This window comes from Panthera leo, chromosome F3 (assembly GCF_018350215.1).
Source record: "Panthera leo isolate Ple1 chromosome F3, P.leo_Ple1_pat1.1, whole genome shotgun sequence".
Lineage (NCBI taxonomy): Eukaryota > Metazoa > Chordata > Mammalia > Carnivora > Felidae > Panthera > Panthera leo.
Genome location: NC_056696.1, coordinates 32004381 through 32026434, shown reverse-complemented (window position 1 = coordinate 32026434; position 22054 = coordinate 32004381). Strand labels below are relative to the sequence as shown.

The 22054-nt window shown below is 47.4% G+C and overlaps 1 long non-coding RNA gene across 4 annotated transcripts in view; it reads right to left on the bottom strand.

Moving 5' to 3' along the window:
• Nucleotides 1–427: 427 nt before the first annotated feature.
• LOC122211808 overlaps nucleotides 428–22054 on the bottom strand; it is a 29199-nt gene continuing 7572 nt past the window's right edge. The window contains exons 2-5 of one of the 4 annotated variants that reach the window (XR_006198851.1): nucleotides 9398–9470; nucleotides 7559–8286; nucleotides 2924–2986; nucleotides 428–798 (exon numbers count right to left, since the gene is read on the bottom strand). This is a non-coding gene — a long non-coding RNA (uncharacterized LOC122211808). Of the gene's footprint in view, nucleotides 799–1782; nucleotides 2987–4371; nucleotides 5401–7558; nucleotides 8287–9356; nucleotides 9471–22054 lie in introns of those variants that run through there. The other 3 variants (XR_006198849.1, XR_006198850.1, XR_006198848.1) reach the window with 3 other exon arrangements.

Genomic DNA, 22054 nt, shown 5'->3' with positions numbered 1-22054 from the left:
GTGATGGACACCTGTGGAGCGTGTAAAAGATCCTCCACCAGGAACTCAGGCCAACCAGAGCATAACTCTTGCCCGCTGGCTGCGTGACCTTGGGCAAGTTACTTAGCCTCTCTGTGCCTGTTCTGTGCCTCATAGAGGTGATATGAGGATGAGGATACGTAAATGAACTTTTGTAAATGAACTTACGCAAAGTACTTAGAACAGTTCCAGGGGCAAAGTAGGCACAAAATAAATGTTAGCTGTTATTCTTATTATCTTGAATTCATTCAACCAATATGTACAAGGCTCTGTTTCAGGCACAGGGAACATGTCAGTAAACAGAACAGACCGGAAAAATCTGCTCTCGTGGAGCTTACATTCTGGAAGGGGAGGGAGACCTATTTAATACACAGTAAAACCTTGGCTCTTGAGTAACTTGGTCTGCGAGTGTTCTGCAAGACAAACACACATTTCTAATAAATTTTAACTTGATAAACAAGCGATGTCTTGCCATATGAGTAGTTATGAGATCACAACAATGATTCTTGAAATTTCCTTTGATATATAAGTGCTTTGGATTACAAGCATGTTTCTGGAGCGACTTATGCTTGCAAACCAATATTTTACTGTATTTGATGAGGGTGCTTTGGAAAAGAAGGAAGGAGAGAAGGGGAATAGAGTTCCAAGCCATGGGGGAGGGTTTCCATTTTAAGCATGGTGGTCAGGGAAGGGCTCACTGGGAAGGGGACATCCACCGGAAGAACCAGGGTACAAGCAGAGTAGCATCAGGGGCCGTCTCCTCTGGTCCTATGAATACATCTTTAGTTGCAAAAGAGAAATGACCAGGAATGTGAGGATTAAATTAGAAACTACAAAACGCCAGACATACACTGAGCCCAGAATAAATGTCAGCTCCTCCCTTTCCCTTTTGTCCCCAACGACTCCTCTCCAGTCATCAGGGAATTTGAGATCTCCCAACCAGAGCATGCTTCCTTCTCGAGCCTCTCTTGGCGCCCTTGCCTGGGTCCTTGCAGGCAGGGTGGTCTCAGGTCCGAGGAGCGTGCAGCGGGCTGCGGAGTGTTCTCAAGAAGACTGAGAACCTGAGCCTGGAGGCCGGAGGGCAGCTACCAGCCCCGCAGCCTTCTAGCGGTGGGACCTTGGCCAGGGACAACAATAACAACTGTCACTTATGCCAGGCACTTATTCATTTTATCTTTCCATCAGCCCTGGGGGGTGGACAGGAAAAGTGACCCTTGGGGAGGTTCACCGGGCAAGAGGCAGAGAAGCTAGGGCCAGATCCTAGCTGTGGCACTCCAATGTCCCAGCTCTCAGATTTACCAGAAAGAAAGATGAAATCAAAACCCGAACACCGGATTAAATTTGAGTTTCAGATAATCAAGAAATCGTTTTTTTAGTATAAGTCTGTCCCAAATATTGAACGGGACATACTTGTAGTAAATTATTACATTGTTCGTGTGAAATTCAAATATAACTGGGTGACCTGTGTTTTACCCAGGCTTTCAGCGGATCTATCACGTAGGTCTCCCAACGTTGGAAGTCACTGCCTCCCGGGGACTTGGAATATCTAGAGGATCTAGACGTAAAGGCACCAACCGAGGAGGCCAGTAAAGGTCCTGGCACGCCCCTTGCTTGAAGTGAGCTCTCACTTGAAGGTGGGTTGAGGCTCATCCCATACAGCCAGTAAGCAGGCAGAGGGGCCCCTGTTCTAGCTCCTGAGCTTTAGGAGGCCCGGACATGACTCTTCAATGGCCAAAAAAGACTACAGGGCCAAGAAGTCCTGTGTTCCCCAGCCACACTCTAGCACGAGGACCCCGAAAGTCACTGCCCAATGGGCCCTGAGCCAGCTTGCAGGGCTTGTGAGGATTTCCACCCTGGGCCTCCTGAGGGCCGACCTCATGGCTGGTGGGGACACCCCTGATTAGGACTGCCCGATAAAATACAGGGAGCCTAGTTACATTTGAATTTCAGACACACAAGGAATACTGTTTTAATGCAAGTATGTCCCAAACTTGACAACCTTTCCCTGGGCCCAAGGACGCCCATTGCTGTTTGGCGATGTGTCAGTGTGCGGGTGGGGCTGTCTACATAGGCACTGGTGATACTGGTGGCCCCCCAAGATACAGGATGGAACCAGAAATGGGAAGAAAAGGTGGGTGGGCCACCGTCTGGGAACACATTTGTTCTCCTACGCTGAGCCCTGCAAATACCAGCACCTCCCACTTCTCTCTGCTGTCCCCACCCACCTCTGAGCTACCAGCCCTGCCTTCCCCAAAGGGACTGCTCTTGAGTGGGGCACCAGGGAGCTGGCTGGCTCATCCTCTGTCCAGCCCCCCCAGCCTTGGACACCAGCCCCGCAGCCCCTCCATCCTTACCCTCAAGCCTCTATCTGCCACTATCTCTGCGGCCTCCCCAGTCCTCCCAAGGTTTGCTCTCCCCACAAGGCCCCGAGGGCGTCAGTTGAAGAGATGGGTTGGAGAGATTGGGTAATGGGTGTTCTGGTCTAGACAAGTCTGACCCGGCCAGCCCCACAGGAGGAAGGTCAGAGACTGGCCAGCGGGGAGAGCAGCGGGTCTGGGCGGAGGTGGGGGTGAGGGCTGCTGGGAATTCAGATGCCCTCCTTGACCCATTCTAGAACCCTGCGGAAAATGCTGTTCTCTCCCCTGGAGGAGCTTCTCCTCAGGACTGAGGTGAAGAGTGAGGACAATGAACTTCTACCCCTGGGCCCCAGGCTGCAGAAAGGCCTCTGCTCTGGACGCCTCCCGTATCTGTATCTCGTTCGTACCTCAGTCCTAACACCGAGTATGTGTAGAATGCTTGCATCAGTGCCCGGGACGTGCTAGTGCTCAGCACGCTACTGCTTTTATCATCATCATCACTACTTAAGAATGATACACGACGACATTTTTACGCTCATCTTACTCACTGCGTGGTGAATTCCGAAGGACTGGGCAGGCCTGTGTTTCGTTCATTTTAGTGGTCCCGGCGCCTGGCACAGACAAATATGTGTTCAGTAAATGTTAGTCTAGTGAAAACAATGGATAGCGTTTAATTGTTCCCGTTTGTGTGTCCCTGACTTTCCCCCAGTGTCTCCGTGCTACGTGCACACGGACCACGATAAACCGTCCCTGGCTTCTATTTTTGCTGTGCCTCCTTTTCACAAGGCCTCAAACCTCTCCAACTCTTCACACCCCCATTGCCTGTCCCCACCCCTAGATGCTTCCACCAGGGTTTTCGCCTCCCCAGTGCTCCCCACTGGGCGCCACCAGCCACTGCTGCCAACGGCTTGGAGCGGGGGTGTCAGGGGCCCTGGACTGGGGCGACGGTGGATGGGGTCAGAGTCTTTGAGGGAACATCTTTCCGTTTTATTTGCAGTCCTCTTTCTAGTGCTTGGAGAGTATCAGGCTGGGCTGTCTGTCCCCTCCCCTGATGGGCTGAGGGTCACTTCTCCCCCTAACGTCGGGAGTGCGGTTACCCACCTCCTTCCCGGGGCGAGTCCTCCTCAGCGGCTGCAGGGACTGGGGAACAAGACTTCTGTAGGACAGCCCCCCAGCCAGACACGTCTAACCCTGTCTCAGGCCCGTGAGGGACCCTGCTACGGCTAGTCCGAGGAGTCACAGGCACGCACACTCACCCTCACCCCCACACACTCACCATCACATACACACCCTCCTGCACACTCTCATACACTCACCGCCTCACCCCTCCTGATCGCCTCTACTGTCAGCAGCTCCACAGATAAGCTACAATGTGACCAACCCACAAAACACACGCTGCTGTAGTAAACCTCGTTTAGTACTTAGGAGCCCCAGTTAGCAGGGGACGCGATGTTTTAAAAATCTCTATTTTCATTTTTTTTCAAAATTAGCACTTTTTCAGAATCCCTCTACATCCCCTTCTTCTAGACCTCTGCATCCCTTCTGCTCCCTCTCTCTCGGCCCAGAACTTCTTGCTTGTTGCACCCCATCAATACCCCTAAAGATCCAGAGCTAGGGAGGCCCAGCCCCGCGAAGGGCAGGCTGGGGAGGGACAGAAAGCCTCTGCATGACCCCTGCCATCTCCTGATACTTTGCTGGACTTGTGAGCCCGGGGGCCCAGGGGAGGGCATCAGAGGGCCTCGTGCTCAGGGGCAGGGCTGAGGACACCCTCTGTTCTGGGCATCTGGGCGGCTTGCCGTCTGGCCTCAGCCACCCACACATGCAGTGATCTCTCAGTCCCGGGCTCAGCCTGGGTGCTGCTGGGGGCCTGCACTCTGCCTCCCTCCTTGTCTCTCCTCTCCAGCCCTCTTCCGCTTTCTCCTCATCCCTGCCCAGGCCCCTGCGGGTCCCATTTTGCTCCCCACCCCCCCTCCTTCTCTCCCCTGCACCTGTTTCTTCCTCTTTCTCCCTCTCCATCTTGTTGGCTCCTCTGAGTCACTTGCTTCCACACCGTCCTCTCCTAAACGGATAGCCGGTGGCCCCTCCCGGTCCCCTGAAGTGCAGGGCCTTCCAGGAATCCCCTTCTGAGAGCTCTGATCAGGCCTCAGGGGACCCGAGGGGCAGGTGGGGGAGGGGTGGATAGCAAAAATAGCTCCTTGTCTGAGCCTGAGGGAGGCCTTAGCAGGGGAGGAGCTGAAAGGTTTCCAAGCCCAGTGGAGAGGACAGAGGACCAAGAAACTGGCACCTGTGATAATGTCTGTGCCTGAAGTGTCTGCAGGGTGCCCCTGGTCTTCCCATGCCAGGATGTGCCACTGGCCACCAGAGCAGTGGGACCTCCCAGGCACCTGGCCTCACTGCTCCTACTGTGGGGTTTTGAGAACTGGTGACAGGCACAAAGACACTGAGGCAGGTCTTACAACATCAGGACTGGGGTTGCTTATGCCATTCCCAGTGGCTGCGTGCCCGAGGGGAGCTGGGTGCAGTGCTGTGCTGAGGGCCCCCATCAGTTCCTGCTCTGTACCTCCGGGACACCCTTCCCTTCAGGTGGACATCTTTTCCCTTCCGCCCACCCAAATCTCCACATCCCAGGGCCCACCCTCTGTGAAGTCCAAGACCGTGGGAAACCCTCCCTTGGCCTTTCGGTCTCTTAATTCCAGCCTGTGCCCAGCAGGCGCTATTGGTTGCCCGTTGTTCCGCGGGGGTCCTCCCGACTGCCGCTCTGCTGCCCGATGACAAGGGCAATGCCTTAGACATTTTTTTCTGAGACACAAATAAGCAGCAGCAGCATTATGGTCATTATGAGTTTATTTCTCTTAATCATCATCGTATGGTTGAATTCTCCTCCAGAAAGAAACTCCCATTTGATAAAAGCTTTCAAAATGCCCTTTGCTTCCAGGACACGATTTCATTTCATCTTCACTGCACCCCTCACTAGTGGACATTGTAGCTCCCATTGAATAGGGGAGGGGAATGGGAGCTCAGGGCCCTGCAAAGACAGCAAGACTGGATTCAGTGCCACCCCGTACAACTGGACCTTCCCTCCTCCCGAAAGCTCTCTCTTCACCTGGCCTCAAGGACACCAGCCTTCCTGGCTCTCCTCTTGCCTTCCTGGTTGCTCCTTCTCTTCTCCTGGGCTTCTCAGAGTCCCCAAGGCCCAGCCCTTTTCCTTTTCTCTGTCCGCACTTACACTCTTCATGACCTCATTCAGGCTCATGGCCACTGTCTAAAGGACGACACCTCAAACAGTTCTAGTCCAGACCTTTCTCTTGTCTACCTGCCTACCCGACATGCCCAGCTGGAGTGACAGACATCTCAGATGAAGTAGATCTGAGGCTACTCCAGTTCTCCCCAGGCCTCTCTGGAACCTGCACCATGGGGCACATGGGTGGCTCAGTCCGTTAAGCATCAGACTTTGGCTCAGGTCACAATCTCATGGCTTGAGCCCCGCATGGAGCTCTATGCTGACAGCTGAGAGCCCAGAGCCTGCTTGGGATTCTGTGTCTCCCTCTATCTCTGCCCCTCTCCCACCTGTGCTTTCTCTCTCTCTCAAAAATAAATAAACATTAAAAAAAAGAAGAAAGAAGAAGAAAGGAAAGAAAGAAAGAAAGAAAGAAAGAAAGAAAGAAAGAAAGAAAGAAAAAGAAACTGCTCCGTTCTGTCCTTCCCGGTTTCAGCCCCTGGAAACTGCAACTTCTCTTGTCAAATACCCGGAGGCTTTCTTTGCTTCCTCTCTTTCTTTCCGTCCCCAAATCCAATCTGCAGGCGATCCCACTGGCTCTTCCCTCATCTATACCCGAAATCAACCTCTTCCCCACCACCACGGTATCTCCCTTGCTCCAAGTTGCCCTCCCCTGTGACCTTCGGGTCCCACCAGGCCCTAGTTGGTCTCTGTTTCCACCTTCTACCTGCCCAGCAGTGGGAGTGTCCTTTACACATAGAAGTCAGATCGCATCACGTCTGTGCTCAGAGCTAGCCTCCATTCTCTGCTCTGGACCCTGCCAATCCCCATCTCTTCCTGCCTCCCTGCCCCACCCCTTTCTCTCTAGCTCTTGCTCTCAAACACAACAGCCTGCACTTTCCTGCCTCTGCACTTTGACCTGGCTGTTCCCTCTGCCTGGGATACTCTTCCTCTGGAACTACATGGATAACTCCTTCACTTGCCCTGACCACCGTGTTAGGATTGCAGCCAGAATCAACCTCAGCCCCAGTCACACACACTACTGGTCCCCCTTTTTCTGCTTCACTTAATCGTTATTTCACTGTCTTTAAGATCTAATTTACTTATCTCTTACGGTGATTATGGACTGTCTCCCCATTCCCCACGAGAAGCAACCCGAGGGCAGAGGCGTCAATCTTTTTGGTTTGCTGCTATATCTCAAGTACCAATAGTGGCGCCTGGCACATAGTAGGCACTCAATAAATATTCCATGACTTAATGAACAGCTTATCCCTTTCTCCTCTTTTGCTTGTCTGTGTGCTAGAACTTCTTGAGGCTCCAGCTAAGAAACTGGCCAGGTGGACATGTTCTATTTTCTTAGCCCCGTAACTTAGGAACAAGGCAGGGGAGGCCTTAGAAAGCCAGGAAGCTGCTAGGACAAGTTTGGCTGGTCCATCAAAAAACAACAACAACAACAACTGCTTGGGTTGGGCTGAGCCCAGCCGTGACCTGTGCATATGGCGCCTCCCTCATCGCCCTCCCATTCCAAACCCAAGGGGCCCAGCTGAGCCCGTGTCACCTAGCCTGCAATGTGCCCCACCTACCGCCCTGACCTGTTTTCTCTCATTCACTCCTCCTCACAGCTTCTCCAAACCCCTCCCTGCCGGGGAAGCTGCCTCCCAGTTCCACTCCCACATGGACCACAAGATGCTTGCATGGATCTGGACGCCCTCAGCACTGGGTACAAGCAACTTGAATACTGCCGCCCCCCACACGTACACCCCCAGGGTGGTTTATACCACAGGAGCTGCTATGGAGGCAGGCTACTTCCATTCAAATGCAAGCGCCACTGCTAACCAGCTTTGTGAGTGTGGACAAGTCTACTGTGCTCCCCAAACCTTAATTTCCTCATCTGTAAAGTAGGACCTGTGGCTGCCTTTGAGGGTTGCTGTCAGAGAATCTATTCACAGAGAATCTAGTACTGCACCTGCGGCCCAGTGGGTGCTGAATCATGGTTACTGCTCCGTGAACTCCCACTTCTTGAGGGCCCACCGTGTGCCAAGCACTGTTAAAGGTGCAGGCGGCCGTCCAGTGCGTGGTGGGTGGGGGGAGGGGACAGCGTCCTTCTTAATGGACGGGCGTTGAGATGAAGTGTTGCTGCCGGGAATTGCTACTGGAATTCTGCCTTGGATTGCAAGCAGATAGAAGACACGGTGCGTGTGACTTGCGTCAGGGTGGGGGTGGGGGGCGCCCCAGAAACTGTCCTAACTTATTGCTGTCTGCGAAAGGAGCAACGTTTATCGGGGAAAAATATCCACTGGTGTTGCAAAAAGACTTGAGGCTCATCTGCAAAACTCGCGGAGGGCGAAAGGGTTTGGGGTCAGGCAAGTCTGGCTCAAAGCCCAGTTCCGCAGAAAAAAGGCTGGAAGGATATTCTCTTCTCTGCGTAGGGCTCACTTTCTCTCTCCAGGTCTCTTGTGAGCATGCTGTTGGCAGTGATGTCAAAACAGGCTACCACCACTGCGTCCTCAGCGTCTCTGACATCAGTGGGCAGTGTGGGAGGACGGCGGGTCACCGGCGACCAGCTGCTTATTGAGGCCATCTTCTCCAGAGGTGACATTGTGCTGTATCTGTGCTGGCTGGCACCACACCCCGCACCTCTGTTACACTGCAAAACTTCTGCCTTCCCGGCTGGCTGAGCCAGGTGAGCTCCCCCTGAAAAGAAAGAAAGGAAGGAAGGAAGGAACAAAGAAAAAGAGACCCTCTTCTTTTTCTTTCTTTCTTTTTCTTTCTTCCTTCCTTCCTTCTTTCTTCTTTCTTTCTTTCTTTCTTTCTTTCTTTCTTTCTTTCTTTCTTTCTTTCTTTTTATATATTTTTGAGAGAGAGAGAGACAGACGGACAGACAGAGCATGAGCAGGGGAGGGGCAGAGAGAGAGAGAGGGAGACACAGATTCTGAAGGAGGCTCCAGGCTCTGAGCTGTCAGCACAGAGCCTGATGTGGGGCTCACACTCACTAGCTATGAGATCATAACCTGAGCCGAAGTCAGATGCTTAACTGACTGAGCCACCCAGGCACCCCACAAATGTCTTTAAAATGAACAAAAGAATGGAAAACAGAGTAGTTGCTGCTGCTGCTGCTGCTGCTGCTATGAACCTCTAGGCAAATTTAGGGAAGCCAAGCTGCCCTTCTGCACCCCTGCTTGGTTTCCAAAACCCTGCTCCTGCCTCTCTCCATTCCCAGGCTCTGCATTTACATCACATATTTAAATATTCACAGTTTGGGGGGCACCTGGGTGGTTCAGTCGGTTGAGCATCTAACTTGGGCTCAGGTCATGATCTTGCAGTTTGTGAGTTTGAGCCCTGCTTGGGGCTCTGTGCTGACAGCTCAGAGCCTGGAGCTTGCTTCGGATTCTGTGTCTCCCTCTCTCTGCCCCTTCCCTGCTCATGCTCTGTCTCTCTCTGTCTCTCAAAGATGAATAAACGTTAAAAAAAATTTTTTTAAATATTCACAGTTTTGCCTGAAATAGATGAGAATCATGAAGCTTGCAATGTTTCCCAAGGATTACCAAAATCTCTTAATCCCCTTCTTTCCTGTAATATCCTGTAGGGAAACTGATTTTAACAAATGCATTTTTAAATTGCTCAAACGTTTTCAAACACATGGCTCTAGAGTATCAGGAACAGCTTCCATATTGAGGCATCAATGGTAGTCTTAGTTTGCACCAAATTGTGTGTGCGTGTGTGTGTGTGTACGTGTATTTCTTAATCCCAGCTTCCTCACTTACCTTGGGACCTGTCCCCAGGTGTTTGGCCCCCTGAGCCTCACCTGTAACACCCGCATGACATTCCTCCAGGAGGAATCCACTGAGCACCTTCTATGGCAGGACCTTCTCCAAGCCCTGGACACAGAGTGAACAAAACAAAGGAGATTTAACCTGTTGTGTGAGAGGAGCCAGACAATTAGTTACGTACCTCAGATCATTTTCAGCATTTAGAAGAAAAACGAAGCAAAGGAAGAGCACGGTGACCTACCTGCCCCTTGAGCTGCTGTGTGGATCGTACCACGTGTCAGGCCCACGTAGGAGCCTGGTTTCCTTGTCTCACTCCATCATCTCCTACAGCACCCTGACCAAGGGGTGGGAACGTCCCACCCACACTCCACATTATGAGGTATTTTTATTTTTTCTCTTTATCAGCAGAAACTCAGGATAGGAATGGCAGTGGGCATGGTGGTGGGCGTGTGAGATACTTTTCTATTTCTTCTCTTTACTGAGCCTACTACGTTCCAGGCAGTTGGCCTGCACAGCCTTTTTAAAATTGGAAACTTTTACATAAACACCCTGAGTTCTGGATCCTCTTGAAAAATTGGGACTCTAGCAGCACTGGGTATGCCTTCCCTTGGGGCAACAAGTAGCCAGTGCCAAGAGGTGGCTGGTTACTTTCGAGAGCGTGAACGTTCTCTGGCTCACTAGCCCTTAAAGTCTCTTACACACAGCCAGCTTTGGTCGCCTGACTTATGTGCTCATCATAATGAATACATACAAACTAAGGGAAGAATACTGACAGAAACATATCAGGTTTTGACATTCCTCCCATGGAGAAGAGTCTATGTCCCTCCCCTTGAATTCGGGTGACTCGTGCTTGCTTCAGCCAACAGAGTCCAGTGGAAGTACCAATATGTCAGAGGCTAGAACATAAAAGCCCTTCCGCTCTGTTCACTGGAACTCTGTCTTCCAGAGTCCCAAACTACCATGTAAGAAGTCCAATTGCCCTGGGGCCACCATACTGTAAGGATGTCCAACCCACATACTTCCAAGCCACATGAAGAGGCCATTTATGGGGGCTCTAGTTGGTAGTCCCAACTGAGCCCAGCCTTTGAGCCATCCCGGTCCGGGCACCAAACATGTGAGTTAAGATGTTTCCAACATGTGAGTTAAGATGTTTCCAGATGATTCCAGCCCTCAACCAGCCACCTGTTCATGTCTTCCACCCTGAGGCCTCAGACATGTGGACAAGAGAAAATTCATCCTCACTGTGCCCTTTCCAAATTCCTGACCATAGTAAAACGATTGTTGTTTATATATTTTGGGGTGGTTCATGATGCAGCAATAGGTAATTGGAACAATGTCCATTAGGAAGGATCAACTGAGCCCAGAGCTGAAGGTAAGTAGGTAAAGAGAGGGGCACTGGAGCAGAGCATTTTGAATAGGGGTTTGGGGAAGACAGCAGGTACAAAAGCTCTCTGGTGGGAGGAATCTGGTATATTAAAAAACAATAAAGAAAGCAAGCAAGCAGAAACCCCTCTAGGTATTTCCAGCACGAACTATTTAATACAGGAAGTTAAATGTTTAAAAACAACAAAACGCTAGGGCTGAAAGACAAGTCAGAGAAGCTGCCATAGAATTCAAATTTAATACCAGGTTTCAAGATTCAGGAAGTTTCAAGAAACACAGGAAACCTTCCACAGTGATCTGACTCTATTAGGAAGGCAGGTGATGTGACAGAAAGCACCTACAGGCGGCTACAAATCTTCTATGAACCCAAAGCTCATGTAATTGTCCACCACTGCCCTGCTAGAGACACAATAATATTTCTGCTTCTCTTCTACTTCCAAGTCTATCATAAGTGCCTCTCATTTGTGGAAACAAGCCTAGAAGCTTATTGGCTGAGGATTCTGGGAAATGTGGTTTCTGGGCTTCTGGCTCCGACAGCACTGGGGAGAGCACAGAGGGGAAGGGGGACTGAGGTCAATGGGCGATCCAGCACACAAGGCACGACTGACCTCTCCTTCATCTCCTTCATCACTTCTGGTCATCTTGTCTTCCATTTCACTTCAGCTGCTCACCCCTGTGATCATGCCCCCATAATCTCAATGTCGTGTCTCCTGTCTTCCCAATTCACTCCCTCTGGTACCTGAATTCCAATAATTCTTCTATCTCCTGAGACTTACCCATCCTTCCTTTTCCCTCCATCTCCCCAGTGCCCCTCTCACCCCGATTAGATGATCTAGTCAATCACTATAGGCACTCATTTTAATACCCTCAACGCCCTGCCCCCTCTTCCTTCACTGTATTCTTCTAGAAAAATGCCAGCTTTGGCTAAATCTAGCTCTCCACCTACTTAACACCTGTACCACAACAGCTAAATGTGTCTAGAAAACATCAACGATGGTAACTGACCTTACTGTAAATTCACAGCCAACTGAGGTCAGGTGGACCCCTAGGGCTCCCCAGGAATCCTATCTAATTTCTCTTGTTCATTCGCCCTCCCACTCTCTAAGAAGACTTGCCAGAGAACTTTCATATGCTCCTACCACATCTGCCAACTTAAGTCTGTATCCAGATATTACACTTTCCTCCTGTTACTCTGGACACTGTTAGTGCTCCTTGCTGAAGCCAGACCCTCTCCTTAGAAACTAGAGCCCATCCTGTCCTCTACCCAAGGACCTTATTCCAACAGTGTCTCTCTCCTTCATCATCACATTTTCACCCTCTATCATGTCACTCCCATTAGCCTACGGACATAATGCTATTTCCCTTATCTTTCAAAAATAGTCTTCGGGGTGCCTGGGTGGCTCAGTTGGTTGATTCCAGCTCAGGTCATGATCTCACGGTTAGCAAGTTTGAGCCTCACGTCGGGCTCTGTGATGACAGCACCAAGCCTGCTTGAGATTTTCTCCCTCTCTCTGCCCCTCCCTGGCTTTGTCTCTCTCTCTTTCTTCTCTCTCAAAATAAATAAATAAATAAATAAATAAATAAATAAATAAAACCTTAAAAACAAAATAGTCCTCTCCTAATTCCATGTCCCATACCAGCTACTGACCCCATTTCTATACTTCTTTACAGCAAAACTCTTCAAAAGAGTACCTGTACTCACTGTCTTCAATTCCTATCCTCCATTCTCTCTTGACCCCACTTCCATCAGTCTTTTCCTCTTACTTCTCCACAGAACACATCACCTCAAGGTGACCAATTACTGGCCAACACATTGATTCTCATTGAACTTGAACTGGGTATGAATTGAACATACCCAATTCCCATCTCACTTGGCCCCTCCGGACTTTTTAACTGAGCTGGTCACATGTTCCTTGGAACATTTTCTTCCCCTGGCGTCCAGGACCCCACCCTCTCCTGGTTTTTCCTCCTACCTCACTGGCTGCTCTTTCTCTGTGTCCTTTGCTGACTCTTTTTCATCTTCCTGACCCCAAATCATTGAAGTGCCCCAGGCCTCTGTCCTTGGACTCCTTGGTCTCTTTAAGAGCCCATTGAGGTGGGTGGTCCCGAATTTAAATAAGGACAATTCTCAGCCATGCTCATGGTTTTAAACACGTCCTATAGCTGATGACTCTTAAATACACATTTCCAGCTAGATCTGTTTCCTGAATTCTGTACTTGAACATCCAAATGCCTATTTGATACCTTCTCTGGGAGGTTTAATATTTATCTCAAATTTAACATGTTCAACACCAAACTCCTGCTCTTACCTGCAAAGCCTGCTCTCCTATAGTCTTCTCATCTCTGTACGTGGTCAATCCATCTTTCCAGTTGTTCGGGCCAAAAGCTTGGAGTCATCTCTGACTCCTCAGTTCCCGTCACACCCAGTCCTGAAAGCCCTGCCAAGCATCTAGATTCTGGCCACCACTCAGCACCTCCACCACAGGGACTGTGTTCAAGCCTCCCTCATCCCTCTCCTGGATTCTGACAAGAGCTTCCTAACTGGTCTCCCCAATCCTGTCCCTTCCCTCCTTCATTTTATTGTCAAAAAAGCAGGCGGGGATCCATTTAAAACCTAAGTCAAAGTCATGCCATTTCTCAGCTCAAAACCTGCCATCTCACTCAGAATAAGAACCAAAGTGCAAATGCCTGGGTTCTTCTTTGATCCCGTCTTCTATCCCCTTCTGTTGCAGCCACACTGTCCTCCTTGTTCTTGAGCATGGAAAGCATGCTCCCACCTCCGGGCCTTTGTATGTGCTGGTCTCTGCCTGGCATGTGCTTGCCTCATATGTCTGGCTTGCCTTCTTTTTAGGCCTTTGTTACAATGACACATTGTAAGTGAGACTTTCCTTGACCATCCTTTTAAAATCCTGGCCATCCTTCCTTCAAGGCCTTTCTTCTCTCTCTTTTTTTTTTTTTTAGTGTTTATTTATTTATATGAAATTTATTGTCAAATTGGTTTCCATACAACACCCAGTGCTCATCCCAACAGGTGCCCTCCTCAATGCCCATCACCCACCCTCCCCTCCCTCCCACCCCCATCAACCCTCAGTTTATTCTCAGTTTTTAACAGTCTCTTGTGGTTTGGCTCCCTCCCTCTCTTTTTTTTTCCTTCCCTTCCCCCATGGTCTTCTATTAAGTTTCTCAGGATCCACATAAGAATGAAAACATATGGTATCTGTCTTTCTCTGTGTGACTTATTTCACTTAGCATAACACTCTCCAGTTCCATCCACGTTGCTACAAAAGGCCATATTTCATTCTTTCTCATTGCCAAGTAGTATTCCATTGTGTATATAAACCACAATTTCTTTATCCATTCATCGGTTGATGGACATTTAAGCTCTTTCCATAGTTTGGCTATTGTTGAAATGTTTATTTATTTTTGAGAGAGAGAGATAGCACAAACAGGGGAGGGATGGGGGAGGGGGACCCAGAATCTGAAGCAAGCTCCAGGCTCTGAGCTGTCAGCACAGAGCCTGACGTGGGGCTTGAACTCATGAACAGTGAGATCATGACCTGAGCCAAAGTCCAACGCTTAACCAACTGAGCCACCCAGGCACCCCTCCTTGATCATCCTTTTGAAGTAGGACCCCCTTTTCCCCTCCCTGTTCTGTTTTTCTCCTTAATGCTTTATTGCCAGCCAACTTGCTCTAAATTTTTCCTGACTCTAGAATATAAATGCCACAAAAGCAGAGACTTTATTTGGGTCACGTGAGTATCCTCAATGCATATATCCATGCCTAGCACACAGTAGGCATTCAATACTATTTGTTGCATTAATTGAATGAGTAGGTGTGGAGGTCATGGCTGTTAGGTGAGGCTGAGAGGTGGGCAGGAGCCAGATCAGCAGGGCTTTTAGGTCTTGCTAAAGATCTGGGGGAGGGCTGACATGATCATAGTTGTGCTTGGAAAAGCTCCCCTGGGTTCCAAGAGGGAGAACACTTCCTCTAGAAAGGTGATTCTTGCCTTTATGGAATTGAGCGTAGGGAGATAGGGGGATTTGCATTTTAGAAGATGCTACTCTAACTTAGAAGGGGCAAGGGGAATGTGGGGCTAAAGAGATCTCTGCATTTGGACAAGACGCAATACCACACGGGGCTGTGATTATGGGCAATCAACCCTGTACCTCTGAGTCAGCAGCTCAGTAAAACCCTTTACAAGCAACAGGCCCTCCTGCACTGGAGGGGCCTACAAAGGCTCACTGCTCCAGAGATTATCAGAACGTAGTGGATGTGGCATTCTCCCACCTCCCTTGTCACCCCGCATCAACTTCCCTTTTCCTCCTGCACTCAACCCGGAGAGATTTCAGTGGAGATCAAGTCCAAGGACAAGAGGCTAGTGAGCTTCTCAGGCCCCTAGAGAGTAGGGGAGGAACTGTGGGAAGGGACTGGGGCTGAGCAGAAGCAGCCTGCAGACCCTCTCAGGGTGGAGCACCCCCCCGCCCCCCCTTTGCCGTGAGGTGTGGCCCTGGGGCAGCCCTCACTCAAATGCTCCCTGTCACCAACACTGCAGTCACCCAAACAGCTGCACTATTTATTCAGCATTTCCCTGGCCTGCTGGGCTCCTCAAACTAAATTTGCCTTCTGCACATTCCTTGAGGGTTTTAATAACCTACCAGTAAGAACAAAAAGTCCGTTTCTACTAACCTAATGTCAGGCCAAGGTGGAAATACCTTTCTAGGGCCCCTCCCTGTCCAGCTCAGCTGGACTCTCATTGCAGAGGGAAGCAAAATTAATTTTGACTTTGCTGCCGAGATGCACCTAATTCCTTCACTTTGCCAAGGAAGGGGGGAGGAAAATCACAGCCAGCAAGGCAGAATGTTCCCTCCCCAGGCACTCAGGAGTTTGGGATTCTTTCCTACCTTCTCGTGTGCTGGGTTGCAGGATTCTTGCCAGCTACTGACCTCCCATGTCCTGCTCTAGTGCCTGCCAGGCACATACCACCTAATGAGGCCACAGGGCCTTAGGGAGAGCGCCAGGCTGAGCCTGTGTAGCCAAGTTTGCTTTGTCACTAACCACAGGTCACAGGCCAATCCCGGGTCAGAGGCATCCTGCAAATGCACGGTTGTTGGTGGCAGAGGGGAACCAGAGAGGAGAGAGCTTCCTGAAAGATCACGGGCCAGACTAGAGAATCAGCCCTCGCAGACCAAGAGCAACCCCTCTTCGGGACCCTCTGTCTCCTGCCCCGGCGGGAGCAGGAGACCATCCACCATTTCCCCTCTCTCCTGCCCCCAGGAAAGTTCCTCTTTCCCTAGTTCTCACTCAGGAAAGTCTAAATACAGTGAACCATAATTATTGATTGATAGAGTCACCTGTGGGGAGAAAAGTTTCCTTCCCTTTTGGAGGAAGGTGAGACAGAAAACTGACGCTTGAGTGCCTTCTGTCCACTTCGGAATGTTAGCCTGGTATTATGGAAAGTGCCTCAGTATCTGAGCTTAGAACAAGCAGGGCAGGGGCTCAGATCCCAACTTGCCTTGTATAACTATGTGGCTCTGGGCAAGGTACTTAGCTTCCTGGAGCCTCTGTAACTACTTCTGTAAAACAAGAGTAACAGTACCTTCCTCCCACGGCTTTTGCAAAGACTAACAAACATGCAGCAAACTTAACTCTTAACTCCAGCTTGAGTTAATAAATGGAGAAACTGAACTGCTAAGAGGTTGGGTTATATGCTAACAGAGGAAATGTCTTGGGGCTGACACGGGACCCCCAGACTGAGCCTGTTGGGGGCAATGGTTCTCTAGCAGGATGCAGGAATTTGGGGTTTGCCAAGGTCGGTTCTGACTCATGATGACCTTGAGGGCCACACAGCTTGTACGGCACCTGGACCTGGTCACTAGCCTGTTGAACACCTCTTCAACAACACATCAGTCAACGAGTTTGGGCCTCTTCCCCTGCCCGGTACCATAGGTGGATTTAAAAAGGAATGAAAAACAGGCCTTGGCTGGGTGACCAACTCCTCCCCCTTTGCCCAGGCAGGCCTTTCAATGTTAGCACTCAAGTCTCATGTCCCAAGAAACACCTTTTCAGTTCTGGGCAAACCAGGACGGCTGGTCACCCTGGTCCAGACAACCACCAACAGAAAGCAGCACTGACCCAGGTAGCTCTGACGTGGATGCTGATGTTTGTGCTGCTTAAAACTCGTGGGCTGAGTGTCATTTCAAGACGACCAACTGAGCACAAGCTACCACTCTCCCTTTTGGCTCAAGTTCTAACAATCACAGAAAAAAACACCGAACTTTTTTAAAACGTCAGTATGTATTGAGGCATCATTTGCATAGAAAAATGACACTTCTCAAAGCGTATAGTTTGCGACCTTCTGACAAGTGCGTGCAGGTATGTTATCACCACCACAATCAAGATGTAAAACATTCATGTCCCCCCCCCCCCCGCCGCCAAAGTCCTGCGGTGCTCTTTACGGTCCTCCCCTTCCTCCAACCCTCAGCCACTGGCAACCACAAATCTGATGTTTGTCCTTGCAGCTTGGCTTTTCCAAAATGTCATTTGATGGGAATTAGACAATGTGAACCTTCTGTTTGTGGCTTAATGTGTGTGAGATTCCTCTGTGTTGTGTGAGTCAGAAGCTCTTTTTTGATTTCTGAGAAGTAGCCCACCACACGAACGTGTCGGAACTTGTCCATCTATTCGCCAACTGCCTGCTTCCAGCCTTGGACACTTACTTATAAGACAGCTATAAACATTCACACACAGATCTTGCACGAACATAAATTTTGATTTCTCCTGGGAGACCACCCTAGGGTAGGGCTGCTGGTTGTATGAATATTAAAAATCGCCAAACTGTTGGGGTGTCTGGGTGGCTCAGTTGATTGGGCATCCAACTTCGGCTCAGGTCATGATCTCACGGCTCATGGGTTCGAGCCCTGCATCGGGCTCTGTGCTGACAGCTCAGAGCCTGGAGCCTGCTTGGGATTCTGTGCCTCCCTCTCCCTCTCTTCCCCTCCCCTGCTCAGGCTCTGTCTCTCTCTGTCTCTCAAAAATAAATAAACGTTAAAAAAAAAAACAAAACTAAAAAAATTGCCAAACTGTTTTTCAAAGTGACTGTACAATTTTGCATTCTTATCAGCAGTGAAGGAGAATTCCAGTTGCTCTAGACTGTCACCAGCACTTTTTAATTTTAGCCATTTCAGCCAATGTGTAGGGGTACCTCACTGTAGTTCTAACTTGTGTTTCCCTAATTCTAATGATGTTGGACATCTTTTCACATGTCCCTTTGCCATTCATACTCCTCTGATGAAGGGTCTGCTCATGTCTTTTCCCCATTTTTAAAAAAAGGGGGGCTCTTTGATTCTAATTATTGTATTTTAAGAGTTCTTTACATATTCTGCTCATAAGTCCTTTATCGGGTATTTGTTTTGCAAATATCTTCTCCTTGTCTGTGGCTTGTTTTTTCATTTTTTTGAGAATGTCTTCCAAAGAACAAAAGATTTTCATTTTGATGGAGTAAAATTTATCAATTTTTTTAGTTTATGCTTTTTGTGTCTTATTTAAGAAATCTTTACTTAGTCTAAGATGGTAAAGATAGTTTATGTTCTCTTCCAAAAGTTTGATTGCTTTAGCTTTTATATTTGAAAAATACAATTTAAAAATGAAATAAATTTGGGGCACCTGGGTGGCTCAGTCGGTTGAGCGTCCGACTCTTGATTTTGGCTCAGGTCGTGATCCCAGGGTGGTGGGTTTGAGTCCTGCATCTGGCTCTATGCTGAGCATGGAGGCTGCTTAAGATTCTCTCTCCCTCTGCCCCTTTCCCCTGCTCTCTGTCTCTCAAAAATAATATTAATAATAATAAAATTAAAAAATAAAAATGAAATAAATCTATAATCAAACTCAGAAACAAGAGGAGGAAACTCTTCTGGGCCAGAAATTGTGTGGAGTCCCTAAAAGGCAGAAAGCACACGAGATTATGGAGAAGGTCATTGTTCTCAAAAAGGAAAGGGTGCTACCAAGAGGACCCCACCCTCAGAGGAGGTGGATACTGAAAGCAGCTAAGACATATAGGGGCTTGAACCCCTCTGTACCCTGTGCCCTGACCCTCTTCTCTCAGCCAACTCTATCTAGATACATGGTAGCAAAATTTCAGAGCACCAAAGAGAAAATCTTAAATCCTTCCAGAGAGAAAAAAGGATTACCTACAAAAGAAAGAAACTCAGATTGACATGAGCCCTCACTAGCTACATTGGATATAAGACAAGCAATACCTCTATAAATGTTAAGGGGAAATAACAGAAGCTAAAATTCCATGTCCAGCCAAAGTAGACTCTCTCTAAAACAATTACAGATATATTCCAACAAGAAGAAATATGAATCCATGACGAATGAGTTTCAAAAAGTAGTGAGGTAAGGGGTGCCTAGGTTGCTCAGTTGGTTAAGCCTCTGACTTCGGCTCAGGTCATGATCTCACAGTTTGTGGGTTCGAGCTCCACATTGGGCTCTGTGCTGACAACTCAGAGCCTGGAGCCTGCTTCAGATTCTGTCTCTATCTCTCTTGGCCCCTCCCCCACTCACAGTTTGTCTCTCAAAAATAAATAGATATTTAAAAAAAAGTAGTGAGGTGAAATACATGTGTTTATGTGTGTGTACACACCAAAAGTACATGTACATATATATGTGTATTTTGTGTATTTTATATATATATTTAAGTGTATATAAATGTTTACAGTGAAACAAAAACCAAAATAAAAAAAATTTCTAGAACTAAGCTCTTGATAAGTTTGGTAATTATGCCTGGTAACATGAATAGTTACCCTTGGTGATGGTATGGGAAGACATCCCATGTTTATGGATAGGAAAATTTAATATTACTAAATTTGGTTTGATTTCTCCTAAGTCTTCTGTCTTGGCCTACAAGTGGCTATCTCCTTGTTATCTTCTCAAATGGCCTTTTCTCTGTTGAGAACATATTCCTAATGTCTCTTTTTCTTCTTATGAGGACATCTGATCCGTTATATTGATTAAGGACTCACCCTATCAGCCTTATTTCAACTAGATCATTTCTTTGAAGACCCTACCTCCAAACGCAGTCTTACAGACTAAGGTCCATACATATGACCTCATTTAACTTAAATTACCTCTTTAAAGTTCCTTTGTCCAGGGGTACCTGGATGGCTCAGTTGGCTAAGTGTCCAACTTCAACTCAAGTCATGATCTCATGGTTCATGGGTTTGAGGGTTTGAGTCCCATGTTGGACTCTGTGCTGATAGTGCAGAGCTTGGAGCCTATTTCACATTCTGTGTCCCTCTCTCTGCCCCTCCCCTACTTGTACTCTCTCTCTCTTTCAAAAATAAATAAATAAATAATAAATTAATAAATAATAATAAATAAACAAACATAAAAATATTTATAAAAATAAAGAATACATAAGGGTCCTTTGTCCACATATTTTCACTTTCTGAGGTACTGGGTGTTAGGACTTCAACATATGAAGTGGGGGACCACAATTCAGGCCATAGCATTATTCAGTGGGGAAAGGACAGTCTTTTCCACAAATAGTATTAGGAAAACTGGCTATCCACATGCAAAAGAATGAAATTGGACCCTTTTCTCACATCATATACAAAAATTAACTCAAAATGAATCAAAGACTTAAATGTGAAAACCAAAATTAGTAGAGAAGAAAACATAGGGGAAAACCCTCATGACACTGAATTTGGTGATGATTTGTTGGATAGGCAGTAAAAGCACAGGCACCAAGAGGAAAAATAGATAACTTGGATTTCATCAAAATTAAACACTTTTGTGCATCAAAGGACACTTATCAAGAGTAAAAGGCAACCATGAAATGGGAGAAAATCATATATATACAAATTCCTAGAACTCAACAACAAAAATACAAACAAATGAAAAATGGCAAAGGACTGCAATAGGCGTTTTTCCAAAAAAGATATGCCAATTCCAATATGCACATGAAAAGATGCTCACTATCACTAGCCACTAGGGAAATGCAAATCAAAATCACAATGAGATACTGCTTCATATCCGTTAGGATGGACATCATCAAAACAATGGAAAATACTAAGTGTTGGGGATTGTATGGAGAATCTGATATCCTGGAGGATTGCTAGTGAGAACGTAAAATGGTGCAACCACTATGGGAAATATTTTGGTGATTTCCCCAATTTTGGTGATTAAACACAAAATTACCATGATCCTGCAATTTTACTTCTAGGTGTATACACCAAAGTACTGAAATCAGAGACTCAAACATATACTTGCACATCAATATTCATAGCAGCATTATTCACAACAGACAAAAGGTGAAAATGACGCAAATGTTCATGAACAGAGAAGTAGATAAACAAAATGTGGTATATTCATACAATGGAATATTAATTAGCCTTTAAAAAAGTAAAAGCCTTTAAAAAAGACTCAACACAGATGAGTCTGGAAAACATAATGCTAAGTGAGATAAGCCAGACACAAAAGAACATACTATATGATTCCATGTATATAAGGGACCTAGAATATGTAAATACATGCAGAAAATATAATAGAGGTTACCAAGATCTGGAGGAAAATGGTGAAGAGGAATTATGGTCTTATGGGTACAGAGTTTTTGTTTGGAATGATGAAAAATTTCTGGAAATGGAGAGTAGTGATAGTTGCATAACAACGTGAATGTACTTAATGCTGCTGAATTGCACATTTAAAACGGTTAAATGGTAAAATTTATGGTATATATATTTTATCAAAATAAAGAAATACACGGTAAAAAATATTAGCATGGATGGTTGTGCAGTGGAATGAGAGAGGAGAAAAGTAAAGACGTGCTAAGTTTCCTGTTCAAGGGACTTACTAGAGACAAATTGAACTGTATGGGAATGAAAAGTACAGCATAGGGAATACAGTCAATAATGTGGTGGTAACTCAGGGCGCCCGGGTGGCTCAGTAGGTTAAACCGACAACAGCTCAGGTCATGATCTCGCAGTTCCTGAGTTGGAGCCCTATGTTGGGCTCTGTGCTGACAGCTTGGAGCCTGGAGCCTGTTTCAGAGTCTGTGTCTTCCTCTCTCTCTGCCTCTCCCCTGCTCGCACTCTGTCTCTGTCTCTCTCTCTCAAAAATAAACATTAAAAATTTTTTTAAAAATAATGTAATAACTCTGTATGGTGATGGATGGTAACTACACTTATCACAGTGAGTATTTTGTAATGTATATAATTGTCAAATCACTATGATGTATACCTGAAACTAATGTAATATTTTATGTCAACTGTATTTCAATTAAAAAGATTGAACTCTAGCCATGGTTAAAAAAAAA